This window comes from Cololabis saira, chromosome 3, assembly GCF_033807715.1.
Source record: "Cololabis saira isolate AMF1-May2022 chromosome 3, fColSai1.1, whole genome shotgun sequence".
NCBI lineage: Eukaryota > Metazoa > Chordata > Actinopteri > Beloniformes > Belonidae > Cololabis > Cololabis saira.
This window is the reverse complement of record NC_084589.1, coordinates 26,660,651-26,671,976: the sequence shown is the minus strand read 5'-3', so window position 1 is coordinate 26,671,976 and position 11,326 is coordinate 26,660,651.

Genomic DNA, 11,326 nt, shown 5'->3' with positions numbered 1-11,326 from the left:
TAGCCTTAATTAGCCCCGCCCCTTCTTCTGATTGGTTGTCCCGATTTTCTGCTATAACTTTGGAATGGTTTGACATAGAGAGTCGTGGGTGGTGTCATCAGATTCTTTATGGAGCCCTTGACCTTCATTGGCCTGAATTAGCCCCGCCCCTTCTTCTGATTGGTTGTCCCTTTTTTCTGCTATAACTTTTCAATGGTTTGACATAGGAAGTCGTGGGTGGTGCCATGGGACTCTGTAATGAGTCCTTAAGCTTCGTTAGCCTTAATTAGCCCCGCCCCTTCTTCTGATTGGTTGTCCCGATTTTCTGCTATAACTTTGGAATGGTTTGACATAGAGAGTCGTGGGTGGTGTCATCAGATTCTTTATGGAGCCCTTGACCTTCATTGGCCTGAATTAGCCCCGCCCCTTATTCTGATTGGTTGTCCCTTTTTTCTGCTATAACTTTTCAATGGTTTGACATAGGATGTCGTGGGTGGTGTCATTTCTGATATGCCTATGGGGGGCGGTGGCCGTGAGTGCGAGGGCCCGTTCATTGCTGCTTGCAGCTTTAATTATTATTATTATTATTTTCCTGACAAAAGGAAGGCCTTTTTGCCCCCCTAAACGTGCCCAAAAAGTCACCAAATTTTGCACCCAAGTCAGGCCTGGCGAAAAATTTGATATTTAATGGTTTGCATTAATGGGCGTGGCAAAATGGCTCAACAGCGCCCCCTTGAAAACTTTGTGCCTCAAGCCCCACGATACGGTTTGACATACATGCACGAAAATCGGTACACACCTGTATCATGGCGCAACTGAAAGAAAAGTCTCTTGGCGTCATGCCCGAAACCGAACAGGAAGTCGGCCATTTTGAATTAGTCGTGTCATTTTGGCGAAATCTATGCCATTCCTTCGAAAGTTAATTCAGCCCGAACCGTAACGTGCACCCAGGTGTGTTATACATCAAAATGTGCGTCTCCATCCTGCGACAACACGCATTACTTTTCTCTTTCAAAAACGTTACCGTGGCGACGCTAGACGCCAAAAAGCGCGCCCACCCTTCATCTGATTGGTTCGACAGAAAAAACTTTGTGCCTCAAGCCCCATAATACGGTGTGACGTACATGAAGGAAAATCGGTACACACCTGTATCATGTCACAACTTAAAGAAAAGTCTCTTGGCGCCATGGCCTAAACCGAACAGGAAGTCGGCCATTTTGAACATTCTGAATTAATTGCGTAATTTTGGAGCAATATATGCCATTCCTTCGAGAGTTAATTCAGCCCGAACCGTATCGTGAACCCAGATGTGTTATACATCAAAATGTGCGTCTCCATCCTGCGACTACACGCATTACTTTTCTCTTTCGAAAGTGTTACCGTGGCGACGCTAGACGCCAACAAGCGCACCCCCCCTTCATCTGATTGGTCCATATTTGATAGTTCCCCAAAAGGCACCAAATTTGGCATGCAAGCCAGGCCTGGCGATAAATTTGATATTTCATGGTTTGCATTAATGGGCGTGGCAAAATGGCTCAACAGCGCCCCCCGGAAAACTTTGTGCCTCAAACCCCACAATACGGTTTGACGTACATGCACGAAAATCGCTACACACCTGTATCATGGCACAACTTAAAGAAAAGTCTCTTGGCGCCATGGCCGAAACCGAACAGGATGTCGGCCATTTTGAATAAATTGTGTCATTTTGGCGAAATTTATGCCATTCCTTCGGCAGTTAATTCAGCCCGAACCGTAACGTGCACCCAGGTGTGTTATACATCAAAATGTGCGTCTCCATCCTGCAACACCACGCATTACTTTTCTCTTTCAAAAGCGTTACCGTGGCGACGCTAGACGCCAAAAGGCGCGCCCCCCCTTCATGTGATTGGTCCATATTTGATAGTTCTCCAAAAGTCACCAAATTTTGCATGCAAGCCAGATTTGGCGATAAATTTGATATTTCATGGTTTGCATTAATGGGCGTGGCTAACGGTTCAACAGCGCCCCCTAGAATACTTTTCTCTGCCATAACTTTTGAATGGTTTGACATAGAGAGTTGTGGGTTGTGTCATGGGACTCTGTAATGAGTCCTTAAGCTTCGTTGGCCTTAATAAGCCCCGCCCCTTCTTCTGATTGGTTGTCCCGATTTTCTGCTATAACTTTGGAATGGTTTGACATAGAGAGTCGTGGGTGGTGTCATCAGATTCTTTATGGAGTCCTTGACCTTCATTGGCCTGAATTAGCCCCGCCCCTTCTATTGATTGGTTGTCCCTTTTTTCTGCTATAACTTTTGAATGCTTTAACATAGAGAGTCGTGGGTGGTGTCATGGGACTCTGTAATGAGTTCTAAAGCTTCGTTGGCCTTAATTAGCCCCGCCCCTTCTTCTGATTGGTTGTCCCGATTTTCTGCTATAACTTTGGAATGGTTTGACATAGAGAGTCCCGCTTCCTAATTCAAACGTCTGCCGGCCCCGCCCCCCGACCAATCAGTGGCGAGTAGGGTGATGACGGCCCCGCCCCCCGACCAATCAGTGGAGAGTAGGGTGATGACGGCCCCGCCCCCCGACCAATCAGTGGCGAGTAGGGTGATGACGGCCACGCTCCCCGACCAATCAGCTGCCTTTAATGTGGTGACGTCAGAAATAGACCCGTGCTCAGCCCGGTTAGAACCTCGGCAGAATGGTTACAGAAAAAGTAATAAAAATAGTAGTGTTTTACTAATATTTATACCTTACAAATATTTAAAAAATTAGGAAAAAAAAGTTCCACACATTTTATCGCTATGTTGGTCTCTGTTAAAACAGTAAGTCAAAGTGAAAGTGATAGCTGAGTCTTAGCTCAGCCACAACATTGCCGTCTTTGGTGCCAGAGGTCGGGAGTTTGAGACTGGCAGTATAACGAAATTTTTTGTCAGCAATTTTTGTGTTTTTTTTACATCAAAATGTGCGTCTCCATCCTGCGACTACGCACATTACTTTTCTCTTTCAAAAGTGTTACCGTGGCGACGCTAGACGCGAAAAAGCGCACCCCCCCTTCATCTGATTGGTCCATATTTGATAGTTCTCCAAAAGTCACCAAATTTTGCATGCAAGCCAGGCCTGGTGATAAATTTGATATTTCATGGTTTGCATTAATGGGCGTGGCCTAACGGCTCAACAGCGCCCCCTAGAATACTTTTCTCTGCCATAACTTTTGAATGGTTTGACATAGAGAGTCGTGGGTGGTGTCATCAGACTCTGTATGGAGTCCTTGACCTTCTTTGGCCTGAATTAGCCCCGCCCCTTCTTCTGATTGGTTGTTCCTTTTTTCTGCTATAACTTTTGAATGGTTTAACATAGAGAGTCGTGGGTGGTGTCATTTTCTTATATGCTTATGGGGGGCGGTGGACGTGAGTGCGAGGGCCCGTTCATCGCTGCTTGCAGCTTTAATTATTATTATTATTATTATTATTATTATTATTATTATTATTATTATTATTATTATTATTATTATGGGCATGCCAAGTAATGGCATGACCATATTGCAATCGTCCAGAATGGCCCAAAGGGCAATGTTGCTAGCATTTTGCTAACAAGCTAAAGTCGCAAAAGTCCCACTGCGCACCAGCGGGTGTACAGCATGACCCCGCTCTGATGTGGAAAAAAAAAATCCCCAAAAACTAAAACACGGCCGGAAAAACGAGGAAAAACATGAAAATGAAGGCGATATATTAGTATCTAGAAAAGGTTTCCCTTTTCTTTTTATTATTATTCTTATTCCGCACTTTTTTTCGTCCGTTAATGCGGCCCGAACCGGAATGTGCACCCATGCATGGCATACATCGTTGGATGCGTCTCCATCATGCCTCGATGGGCATTACTTTTCTCCGTAATAGGGGTTACCGGGGCAACGCTAGTTGCCAAAAAGCAAAAAAAAAGGCGAAAATTCCCACGCTTATTGCTCGGCCGAACTTTGTCGTAGAGACATCGTTCAAACTTTCAAACACTCGGCCTGATTGTCCCTAAAGGTACGTACAAGCTCATTATGCCAAGTATTACAGTTTTTGTGATATTGACCTTTCTTTTTTTTTTTTTTTTCCATTTGACTTTGGACGCTTGTTGCTAGGCAACAGGTTATCGTAGAGACATGGTACAAATGTTTCCCGACTCGGCACGCTGTGGACTTCAACATACTCAAATTTCATGAAGCTGGGATTTAAGGAAATTTTATGTCAAAATCCAGGCCACATGGCCCCATTCATTCGGATGGAGTTTTTTACCATGGTGAAAAATAAACCTATCCGTTAACATAGCCTGAACCGGAACATGCACCCATACATGGCATACATCGTTGGATGCGTCTCCATGGTTCCTCGATGGGCATTACTTTTCTCAGTAAAAAGTGTTACCGTGGCAACGCTAGATGCCAAAAAGCAAAAAAAAAGGCGAAAATTCGGACGCTTATTGCTCGGCCGAACTTTATCGTAGAGACATGGTTGAAACTTTCAAACACTCGGCCCGATTGGCAGTAACGGCCCCTACAACCTCATTATGCTAATTACTACAGTTTTCGCGATATTGACCTTTCATTTTTTTTTTTTATTTCTGTTTGAATTTGGACGCTTGTTGCTAGGCAACAGGTTATCGTAGAGACATCGTACAAATGTCCCCTGACTCGGCACGCTGTGGAATTCAACATACTCAAATTTCATGAAGCTGGGAATTAAGGAAATTTTATGTCAAAATCCAGGCCAAATGGCCCCATTCATTCGGATGGGGTTTTGTACCATGGTGAAAAAAAAAACCTATCCGTTAACGTAGCCTGAACCGGAACGTGCACCCATGCACGGCATACATCGTTAGATGCGTCTCCATCTTGCCTCGATGGGCATTACTTTTCTCAGTCAAAAGCGTTACCGTGGCAACGCTAGATGCCAAAAAGCGCGCCCCATTAATAACTATTGGGAGCACAGGAATGAATGAAATACAAGCGTAAAAACACCTCAAACTGACATAGAACCACCCCGAACACAACCACTACAGCCCCAAACCAAAGCAGCAAGAGGGGACGAATGGGCAGTAGGGCATGCCCATATCAAAATTTCCAGAAATTTTCTAGTTATTATTATTATTATTATTATTATTATTATTATTATTATTATTATTATTGTTGTTGTTTTAATGGAGAGTTTATTGGATTTACTGGATAATTAGTTTGAATATGAACCAAAATCTAATTGTCTAATTGTATGACCAAAACAGGAAAAAAGAAAGAGATGCAAATTAACAAAAAAGAGACACAAAATGTGTTACAAAGTCAGATTTGTGACTTGCATCATTATTTGCATTTCCATTACACTTTTTCAGAAACAAAATTTAACTTCTTAATTTGCAATAAAAGTCGCACTGCAGGGGGTCTGTCTTTCCACTGAATGGAGTTTTTTGAATTAGCGTAATTCTCGTATCAACTCTTCATATCTCGTCCTGCAAGACTTCTCTTCAAAACACAAAAAAATCTCAAAGTTGAAGAAGATCGAAAAAAACATCTGTAGTCAAATTATTACTATTGCGGTTATCGCTGTTGAGAAAAAATAGTCAACAAAGGTCGAAGGCAGCGTCTGATCATCCAAATGTTCAAATGTTTATTCAGAGGCAAACGCCCGTGTGATGCAGTAATGTATAATGATTACAGTAAGTAGTGTTTTAGCATGATTACATCGTATTAATGAGGCCAAAAACATCTGGAAACTAAATTTTGATTACTTTAGATTGACCGTCACATCTAACGCTGCCAGAGACTTTAAAATGAGTATAAAATGTTTCCATTACACTTCTGCAACAAAAACAAAATTCCAACATAAATATGCAGAACTATTAGATTCAGACAACAGCCAAAAAACAGATGCAAAATTACTCGAAATAAGGCACAGAATGGCTAAAAATGAAAATGAGAACAAAAATATGTCTTGGCATCCAGCAGATGCAAAACAACTGAAAGTGGAAAATCAGATGACCTCAATGGGTAGTTAACTGTTCAAAAGAGATTTAAAAAAAAGATGTAATTGGACTTAAATGATCTATTAAGAAACAAAAAAAACATGTGAAAGTAAGCAGATCATATGCAGGGTACATAACTGAAAACAAAAAAATAGAGAGACAGAGAGAGAGAGAGAGAGAGAGAGAGAAAAGAGAGAGAAAAGAGCTATGAATCATGTGCACAGTTTGTGGTTGCTTTGTGTCTCAGCCTCTTTGCCTCTTTAGTAAGATAAATGAGAGCTTTTCAAAACGCCTTCTCAACCTCTACAAATATTTACCTTCCCAACTAACATCATCATCAGTGGACACAAGCTCTGTCCAGAATTCTGCATTTTACAGCTTCTATAAGCTATGATGATTTCATGAACACCTGCACCAGAATCCCTGCACATTTCTACATTTGGTACCCAGTGAGGACTGTCTCAGAAAATTTGAATATTGTGATAAAGTTCTTTATTTTCTGTAATGCAATTAAAAAAACAAAAATGTCATACATTCTGGATTCTTTACAAATCAACTGAAATATTGCAAGCCTTTTATTATTTTAATATTGCTGATTATGGTTTACAGTTTAAGATTAAGATTCCCAGAATATTCACATTTTTTTAGATAGGATATTTGAGTTTTCTTAAACTGTAAGCCATAATCAGCAATATTAAAATAATAAAAGGCTTGCAATATTTCAGTTGATTTGTAATGAATCCAGAATGTATGACATTTTTGTTTTTGTAATTGCATTACAGAAAATCACAATATTCTAATTTTCTGAGACAGTCCTGTAGTTTTGGCATAATTATGTTTCTGTTTTAGATGCGATCGTTGACGGTGGAAAAGCTCATACTCATTTTTAAATCTGCCCACCAGTTTCTCATAATTAGCCTGATGCTGGGTATTTGAATCGTGCTAACCTCGGCCCTTCTCCTAATTCCTAATACTGATTAACTGCAAAACTACGTGGGTGTTTCCCTCCACAGCTGCACCCCTCTCTGTTCTGTTGAGTGAAACGATGGCGACTGGTGTTGTAATGATGGCAACAAGGTCCACGTGACGCAGCCCTTGGAGGTTGTATCAGATTTCAGCATCTTTTAATGCATAGATGGCAAGTTGTTCAAGCCTCAAGCCTTTTGACAGAAGGAGTGCTGTATCCCGTGTGTCGCCCCTGATTGAAGAGGCGGTCGACTAAGAATGCCTGCAAGTTATTCAACCCCTTTAACAATGCAGAGCAGGAAAAGAAACAAAATAACTCCTGACATGAATCAGAACCATTGATAAGTATGATGATTAAAATATCAAAAACATTAAATCAGTTAAATAACAAAACCACGGTAGGATAATTAGAGGAATAATAATTTCAACAGACAGTTACAACAAGAACAGATAGAAGTTTAAGAACACAACTTTAACAACTTAAATAGCAAAAATACTTAACCCTATAATGCTGGATGTATCATATTTGAAACATGAATTTCTGAGACCTCTGAACCACCCCCATAATCAAAGAAGGAAATCAAAAAGTTTTACAGGTATACATATTTCTTTCTTTTTTATTTAAATTTTAAATCATGCTTTTTATTTCTACTATGTGATGTTTTATTGTCTCTGTAAAGCACTTTAAATCACCTTGTTGATGAATAGTGCTATACAAATAAACTTGCCTTGCTTTGCTGGTATGATGATAGGGAGAATGATTATTTAGAAATTGTTAAATACAAAATTGGAGTGTTTTTCATTTCAATATATAATCAACACTTCCAAACTAAGATAGGCTCCAGCCGACCTCCATAACCCTGCACATGATTAAAAATGGATGGATGGATTTTTTGGGGGTGGTATTACATATGTCAAACATTAAAGGGGTTGATATTACTCTGTATATTTTTCCAGGTGGTGTAAACCTGGATATTCCAAGATCGCACCTGTAATTCAGTTAAATCTGTACATTTATTTGTAGAACACCAATTCACAACAAGTTTAGTACAGTTGAGTCAAAGACAATCCAGTTTAGTTCAATTATATTCCAATTCATTCATATAGAGTCAAAACAACAAAGTTTGTGTAATGCATAAACACAGCTTAACTAAGGAGCCAAACAAATTGCATAAAATCTTCACTTTTGTGCAATTCTCCATCATGGGCAAGTACGATGGAGAGGATACAACCTAATCAAGAGGGCTGAAAAACCTCCAGTAGAATCAGACTCAGGGAAACCATTGCAAAAATAATAACATATACACAGATAAAGATTAAAGATCGCCACAAAAAGGAAAATTTGCAGCCCACCCTCAAAGGTGTCTGCATCTGAAACAGTACCTGGGAGCTGGTTCCACAAGAGAGGAGCCTGATATCTCAAGGGTCTGCCTCCAAGTGCAATCATTTGACTATGTTTGAAAATGACCTGCATCACATGAAAACAACAAAGTAAAGCCAAGAAAGTTAAAAACCGCCTTGGGCCTCAAAGTAAAAGAAAAAAAAAGGAAGAAAAAAAGAGTTTGTCTGTCCTGCCTTACATCTACTATAACTCACAAAGATAAGGATGCAGTTGTCCGGATGTAAATATTTAAAAAATGAGTTTTTGTGTCTATTTTGTGTGATATGACTGCAAGTAAGTAAGCTGTCTCCAACCCCTGTGCACTGACAATGCCTGATTTTTTTCTCAACACACTTTGTGACTCTTTTTCATAAAAAACAAAACAAAAAAAACAACCATCATACAATAAGATGAGTTTTTTTATTGTATCCTAACCCTAACAACTGCATTGCCATGGAACTGCTTCCAAAGTGACTGAGATTCGTACCACTGTGCAGAAAAACCATGTTCAGCACATTAAACCTAGACATAGCTTTTTATGTAATATGTATAATAATGTGTAAGATTATTGTTAAAAAGTACAGATATAAAAGTGTGTTGTTGTTGCCAGCTCTTAAACGCCCCAGTCGGAGGTATCTTTGTCAGTGATGGATTCTAGTCAGGACCAACTATAATCCCAATTAGCCGCTTGCTGTGGTTCTTACACACAAATTGGTTCAATAGTTCTGATGGTCCTCAGGTGGCCTCTGTGATATTTTATAATCTTTTTCATTTGGTTCAGTCTCGCATCAAAACAGAAGGAGCAGCTGATGAAACAGTCCAAACTTGCTTGATCTGGAACTTCAGACTGTACATCAAGTGTCTCATTACCAGAATGAGATGACTCCAAGTTGCTCAGTTCTTTGGTAAATATAAATAACAGGAACAGGCGGTTTTCTACCTCAGTCCTTCAAGTGTGTCCCTGATGTTTGTGCTCTGTGATGATGACATCAAACATTGCAAATATGTACATTATTTATGAAAAATGCATCAAATCCCAGTTAGGCAGGCCAGTTACAAGAATTTTGTACGATGGTTGAGCCCTTCACTGTGCAGTATTTATCATATTTCTTCTTCACTGGTAGCAAAAGCGAGGCGGTGTTAAAGATCACCACATACGAAAGTAAACATCTGTGTTAGGTTTTTCTTTTTTTTTTACATGATTGTTTTAAAGCATTTTTTCCCTTTTCATTGATTTGTGTGCTGCCTAAATTTTCTATATTTTCAATAGACAATACTTTGGTCAAAGGCAGTTCTTTTAAATGTGCTTTATAAAATGAGTTGCATCGACTAACCTGTGCAATTTAAGCACCAAATGAATAGAGCTGATGGTTTCATTGTTTTAGATACTTCAAATAAGCACTACAATCCTTAATAAAAGATACTCTCTGGGATATTTATCTGGAGCCACTTATTATTTAACTTGCCCAATGGTGCAGACATCACATTTTCATCATGAATATCCATTATTACACAGATGGAACACTGTGTATCGAACCACATAGTATGTCATAGTATTAATGCTTCAGTCTTATTAAAGAGATCTCAGAGAATACAACTCACTAATGACCACCAGCTCCTCAAACAAAAGTACTCTGTGAATGCAGACTTCATCAGGGACCATTAGATTACTCTACAATGGTGCAATTCTTTTTAATAATAACCAACATGGTCTGTTTCAGTGGTAAAGACTCATTACTCCGGCACTTTAAAACCAACATGTTTTACATTTTGTCTTTTAATATTATTTGTTCTTTTGTATTGCACCAATCACAACACCACAACAAATTCCTTGTGTGTGTTAAACTACTTGGCAATAAACTTCTTTCTTATTCTGATTCTGATTCTAAAGTGTATTTTTTCCCTGTCAACACATTACATTACTTTGTGGCAAAGCAAGAAAGATGGCAGTACAATGGTACAATTCTTAAACTATCAGTAAATTGTTAATACACCCGTTACCCTAATAGCATCAGGGCATTTTTCCCCAGTTCTCCTCCATTCTGATCTGATGCATCTACACTCTGATGCTATAGCTTGTTCTACTTTGGAAGATTGTGGTCTTGCACTTTACATGTTTTTTTTGTTATCATAGCTTCTAAGGCATTCCTCTCCCTACTTAGACTTCTTGTATTCCCTTCTTCCCAACTCTCATTTATTTCCATTGGAGAGTATCGATTGGCTCATTTAAGCCCTTTGGTCTGGACTAATATTTCACTTCATGCAGCCTCTCTCCATTTGTCCATCCTCCTCTTCATCGTGCCTCACTCCTCTCCCTCTATCATTAGCCCTGCCCTCCCATCCCCCAAATAATTGACCGAGAGACGGCATGGGTCCAGTGTGATAGGTTGAGGTTCTGGTTGAAACAGGTCCTTGCTAATGCACAAACATTCATCTGCGTGTGTGCACATGTAAACTTCAGAGGAACCTTATTATTATTATTATTATTATTATTATTATTAATAATCAATTTCTTAAATGTGAAGACCATTATGATTTCAATTGGTAGGCTGTATGTATACCTTTCAAATTATTTTGGCCAAAGCTGCTGGGACTCGACTTACCTGCATGCCCTTATGATGAAACCTATTTACGGGGTGTAACACAGATTTGATGGCAAATCGCTGCTGGTTTGGAGACCAGTCTGCCTTCCCAGCTGCAATGTACTGATTCAGAATTAGACACTATGTTGATGTCTGTTCCCAGTGCACATGTGGCGCACTGCATCACATGAAGACACTACGAATAAAAGATTAATTTCTGCTTTCACAACATTACAATACATAAATACAATAATGAGAATTCTCAAATATGATCTTATTTTGATCATTTTTATGAATCTCGCTGCCTTACTGCCTACATATAAAGTAGGTTATTATAAGTGCTTCACACTCTTATTACTACATCTAAACCCGGTTTTTTATATATAGTATTTTTCCTATTTTGTCATTTTTCTGGTGCTTTCTGTGTGTATGACAATATTGTT